The sequence below is a fragment of the Parambassis ranga genome, chromosome 9 (assembly GCF_900634625.1).
Source record: "Parambassis ranga chromosome 9, fParRan2.1, whole genome shotgun sequence".
Taxonomy (NCBI): domain Eukaryota; kingdom Metazoa; phylum Chordata; class Actinopteri; family Ambassidae; genus Parambassis; species Parambassis ranga.
This window is the reverse complement of record NC_041030.1, coordinates 11343320-11349613: the sequence shown is the minus strand read 5'-3', so window position 1 is coordinate 11349613 and position 6294 is coordinate 11343320.

Sequence of the window (6294 nt, the reverse complement as noted above, 5' to 3'; positions counted from 1 at the left end):
TATCCCAGAAGGCTTATCATTAGTGATATGTGTGAAAAGGTGATGAGCCTCTTATGAAATACTAATTGGTTTGCGAGAGGAAAACCATGAAAACCTCAAATGAGCAAAGATTGAGGAGAGAAAAAAAAAGTTTTGCAGCGGCAGTAAAGAAGAAAAGTGAATGTTTAATATAACTCAGTATATATTTGATGCATCTTTATGCCAATGGAGTGAGAGGACATCTGTTCACGGAGGATCTGAAGGCAAATCAGTTCCGACAGTTGTGTGTGTCCCCCTTCTTCTCGTTTTGCCAGTTCCCCGTTCCCATGGTCATCCCCACAACTCAAGAGATCCCTTGTCTCTTCAGATTAAACAGAGTGATAGGGAGACACCGGCTAATGTGCCAGTCAACTTTTCCCTTCCTCCTCTTTGTCCTTAGGCTGTTCCTTCCTTCTGTGACCCTCATCAGTAACAAAAACCCTTTGACTGTGGTGTTAAACTAACAGAGAAGGCAACCCCCCCTTCCCTCCTCCTCGACTTTCCCTTTATCTCTTATTTAACTGACAGACCCTATCTGACCGGTGGAGGACTGACAAGTGTGGGACGGCCGAGGTGAAATGGCGGTGGGGAAGTGCCACTCACTGCTTTTTTATCAGTGCAATGCCAACAACAGAAACCTAATCTGACCTGGCTGCTCATGGCTTGTGGCTTGTTGGCTAGGTTTCTGCTCTGGAGCAGATTCTGGCAACCCCCGAGATACTTGGAGGCGCCGATAAGGACGCACAAAACGTATGCACATATGGATATGCACATGAAAACACACATAACGTGCACCACTATTCTTAGCCCTCTCTTTGCTGCTCCTCAACTCCTCATGCCTGTCATTGACAAGCTAATAGTTTACTGCAACTTACGTGATTAATTATATGTTCAGGAGAGCAGACAAGAATCTTACCACAGCAGTGTAATGACTCTGAGTTCAGCCGTCTTTCTGTACTGTACCTGCAAGCACCTGTGTGCAATGGAAGGCAAATAGCAGCTTTTTTTTCTTGTCTTTTTGGCTCAGTGTTCTGCATGGGGAATCATGAAGGACGGGATCACCTCCACTCCTCTTAGGGCTTCAGGTTACCTTTACAATCTTTGGGCAAGAAAAATGTTTGGATCCCCCCCCCCTATCCAAAGTGCTGTGGCGCTCTGCTTTAGTAAAGGTTTCACAGAGCCCGGGCATGGAGTGTTATTCTTAAATCTTGAAGAAAGCTGCTGTTTTTCTCCTCCCTATAGCTGAAATAAAGAGCAGTGTTTCTAAGCACCTGTTCAGAGCCCACACTGAGAAAATCTGTTTCATTTTCTTTTTGGCTTTTTTTTGTCCTGTAGGGCAAATAGTCACAGTAGGAAACATTTTGTGGATCAAACATTACATACAAGTAGCAGAAAACTCCATTGCTAAAACAGCTGATAGTGAATCCACCACTGATGCAGTCTGCTTTTGAGACAATTTCAAGGCTACAGCAGTTATCTAGGAAGAATGTCTCTAAACTGTTATCCATAAATCAGCTTTAGCTTGGTGATAATTCCATCTGCTGTGATTAAACCTTTGCTTTTTAAACTTGTCTCTTGTTCTTGACATTGTCATTTTCTGTTTTTCCCTTTAAAGATAATCTTCAAAACCACTGAAGTAGATAACGCCTCGGAAGCTAATGACAGCTCCAGCCAAGATTTTACTGTCAGGACAGAAACTGGCCCATTAACTTCTGAAGCCCTCTTTGGCAAAGCTCCCTATCCCTTCTATTGCCATCAAAAAGCTATTTTCCTCAGCCAGTCCCACACAACCCTAACAATGAACAGAGGATTAGAACATCTCTCTGTCTTGAAGCAAAAAAAATGGATTTAAAAAAATCTCATTGGTGAAATCTAAAAGTTGGCGGCATTTCCACCTCAGGATTTTTCCTGACATGTTTCCCAAGAGGCGGTTTTTCGCTTCTTTTTTACGATACAATTCCTGTCCTTGCGATCAGCCAACATGTGGCATTGTGATCCAATCACAGAGATTTTCTTCTCCTTCAGTTTGTAAATCTCTCTGTCTATTGTGAAGGAATCTTCAAAGTGCTTGGAAACCACAGGGGAACATTGGTAGCTGTTAATTAATGCAACACAATCTACAAATGCTTTATTTTCCTGAATCTAGCAACAGGCACATCAAAATCTTTCTCTCATTTCATCCTGGACAATAAAAATCAGTTGTTTCTCTGAAAACCATATATATATATATATATATATATATATATATATATATATATATATATATATATATATATATATATATTAACCCTTCTGTGCTTCCAAAAGAACTCCCCCCCATTTTCTGGTTTAGGTTTATTGGATTTTTTTTTGTTCATACTGATCATTTATATTTCCATGCAGTAAAATGACGTATAACGTGTTTTGCTAAAATGATCTTTTCTGGTCTTTATGACTATCATTGAATTTGAAAGAAATGGGAAACATGTCAAAGGCTGCGGTAACGGCTCAAAGGCAACCAAAGCAAAATGGGCCAAGATAAATGATGGATAATATGGTTTGATTTTAAGATTTTCTAAATTGCTTTCAATCCAGTGAATGACATAAAGTGTGTTAGATAGCTTGTGATTTTACACATTATCATATATTTTTTTTAAATACACAGCAATAAGTAAAAAAAAAGCAGAAAGAATGGAGAAATCCCGTCAATAAAAATCATGACCCCAAACTAAAGACTAAATTGTTGTCAGAAGTCACCAGTCAACATGTGAATGTGGGTAAGGTCCAGGAGGTTAATAACGGGGTGAGCTGTCTCTTACCCTAAAGACTAACAGGGGTGAAAAGCCCCTGTCCCATGGTGACACACACACACTTAGCCGCTCTGGGTTTGAGACACACTGCCTGTGGCACCACAATCACTGCCAGATGCTGTGACTTTCAGACAATTCATTTCACAAGTATCTCTGAAGGAGCGATGCCGCTGGTAGCTTTTGAGGGAGACAAATGTACATAACCGTGTGTGTGTGTCTGTGTGTGTTAGCAAGTGATGGAGATATGCCGGTGGCAGTGTGAGAAAAGGACACATATGAGATCAGATAGAGTTGAGACTAATTCACAGCCTGGCCTAAGGACACCAAGCAGGATAATGTGAGACATCTTTTCTCACACCATTTAGGTTCAGCCTGTAGGGACACTGTGTTTATTTCTTGGCAGATCTACATGATTCAAGCTCACTTTATGCACCTGCACAAGAGAAAAAAAAATCAACAATGATAGTGACAGGCGTTGATTTTTATTAATTGGATATTAAAACATATATTAATCTAACCAATTCATTTTTTGTGCCCACCCTGCATTAGACATAACTTGGAGTGTCAAACTGCTGCTTCAATGACTATGATGTTACCGTGCAGATTTATAGTGGATGAGACACCCAGTGCCAGCCCTTGGCAGCCCAGGCACAGTGCCCGCCCCAGGGGAGGTAGATGATGGAGAGCAAACAGCTAATAATTAATACCATGATTACACAGGCTGCAACAACACTGGGAGACAAACCTTCACACACCCAGGCAGGGACCTGACCAAGACTGATAGCACAGTGACAGCAAGTACACACACAGATGCACAAATATACAGACACACACTGCATCTGTCACACACACACACACACACACACAATCAGGGGCAACATTTAGACAATTATTACCATAACATCTAACATCTCTGTATTCACACATAGATCAATTAGAAAAAGTGAAAGCTTCACTGGAGGATTGGATGAATAAAAACTGCTTTGTTTTATAAAGCCTATTCTATGGTATTGTATACAGCACTCCTCAGATAAACAACACTGGTGTTAGGTCCTTTCACTGTAAATAGAGCAGCAGCCCCCTCTGTATCTATTTGGCTGCTGTGAGACATTTAAAGTAAATAAATCCCACTTGCTAACCAACCACTAAACCCTACCTGCCATGTGTAGAACTGATACTATAATTCGAAGGCTAAAAAGACCATAAAATGTGTTTAGGCTGTAACAATACTGCCTAGCCCCCCCCCCCTGTGTGAGTGTGGATGAAACCTCCCATCCTATAGCCATTACCTAAGCCACACAGTAGGATAACAACATAAAAACGTCACGGTCACCCTCATTAGCAGCTGGGATGGAGTTCTTTTGATTTGTATGTGCATGCATGAGGTCTGCAATGGCTTCCATATGGGCACCCATTCATTTTTTAATATAACCAGCATCACGTTACTCTGAGATGAAGTGATTCCGATTTCTCCAAAACCGCAAGTATTTTTCTAAATGTGCTCGACATGTCCAGGATTTCCTACCATTTGAAGGGATGCAGGGGCGGTGTGTGTTTTCACTACACTGTGGCTTGCCTATCTTCCTTATATATGTGTGTGTGTCAGATCCTTAGAGAGAGAGAAATGTGGTGTGAATAATGTGTGCAGAAATGTGTGTGTGTGTGAGTACAAAGCGATGCCAACCATGAAGGGGCCATGCAGGGCCCAGGGCCCACAGCCATTGGCCACCACTTCCTAGCTGTCCGTGCCACATTGACTCTGTTTCCATTACCACAGTGGAAGGAACAATAAAGAGCTGCTGTGGATGTGTGGTCTACTAACACAGCAGAGACCAGGACAGAATGAACTAAGCTATAGACCTGGAAAGCTGTGTGTGTGTGTGCAGACTGAGCATATTACCTGGTGACAGCTTGTCAGGCACACAAGAGCAGAGTAGAGGATTACTGATGTAATCTTATAAGTTTCCGCCCCAGTTTGATTGTAACACATCATTCTGCTTAGGTCATAATGTAGTGGTATTGACAATAAAAGTGATATTTAAAAGTGAAATGTTAGTTTCATAACATCTATGATTTCAGCATAAAAGTAACCCAACACCTCATTCATTCTCATTTTGGCATTCTAGGTCGAATAGCGACTCCTGCATACACAAAAAAAAGTAGAAGACACACTAGCTGGCTAACTACTAGCAAATATGCTAACCTTACTACTTTTCCACTGGTATTCAGACACAAGTGAGACACACAACCTGTTAAAAATGTTTCAGTGTTGAAGTTTGTTTTCCTTGTCATTCACCCCCACCACGGTGGTTTTGCCACAGCAGGGTGTGTCAGCCCTGTTGATGAAGATTCTAAGTCATCCAAGTCTCTTTTTTTCCCCATTCAAGAGCCTAAAGCAGGACATTTAGACTTGTTAGACTTCATGAAAGATGTTTTTGCTGCTCCTCCAATCAGTTTCATCTTAAAGGATCTTTGAACTAGTCCGGTTGAACTGATTCATACCTTGGAATGTAGGCTACTAGTCCTGAACCATCACATTACTTTGAGTTGTCTTGTTGCCATTATGCACATACAGCACATGCACATGACATGACATGCACATACAGTTATTTGTTAGGTAAAGCAGCACTGAATAAAATACATAATAAAAATGGATGTAACAGAAAAATAGCTTATTATTATCTTTTTACCACAATATCTGTGAACTTGGTTATGGTGAAAGCCTTAGTTTTGATTATTGTAATGCCTGGATTCTCTCTTATCTTAGCAATGTAACATTTTAACATTTGTTGCTAGAAAGCAAACCCTCAACAGTTCTTGTCTCTGTCGAGTACTAAAAGAACTAAATATTACTCTATAAATAAAAAAACTGCTAACAAAAATTAGCTTATGCTGCACAAAAGAGTTTCTCATCTCTTTGTTTCTTTGTTTGAGGAGATGATGACACATTTGATCCTGTCTCACAGCGTCACATGTCAACCTCCCCATGCCCTGTCACTCTGACAGCTCACAGCCCGCAAGGCAAAGGATCATGGGTGCTGTGTCAGACACAGCGGGGAGGTCGGAGGAAGGCAAGCTAAATGCAAGATGTGCAGCATGTCACTGTGTGCGTATGTGTCTTCTGTGTGTGATTATTGTATGTGTGACAAGGCCCGTGCGCGCATGTGTGTCAGTATGAAGGGATGGATGCATGCCAAAGGCGAGAGCAACACCATGTCAGAGTGCTAGCAGACGATGCCCATTTCAGTTACACTAATACAAACAGTCAGCTCAGCCATGAAACCATTTCCTCCCGTGATTCCTTCACTCCCTTCCTTCATGCTCCAAGTGCGTCAGCAAGGTAGCAAAAGGGTCTCAAGCTTGAATCTATAATCCATAATACCAGACTGCAGATTGATAGCAAATGTCCAGCTATAGTCACTAAAGCTGATTAATTCATTTTGAACATTTGATGTCATTATTTGTACTTTTCCGACTTTCACTTTGT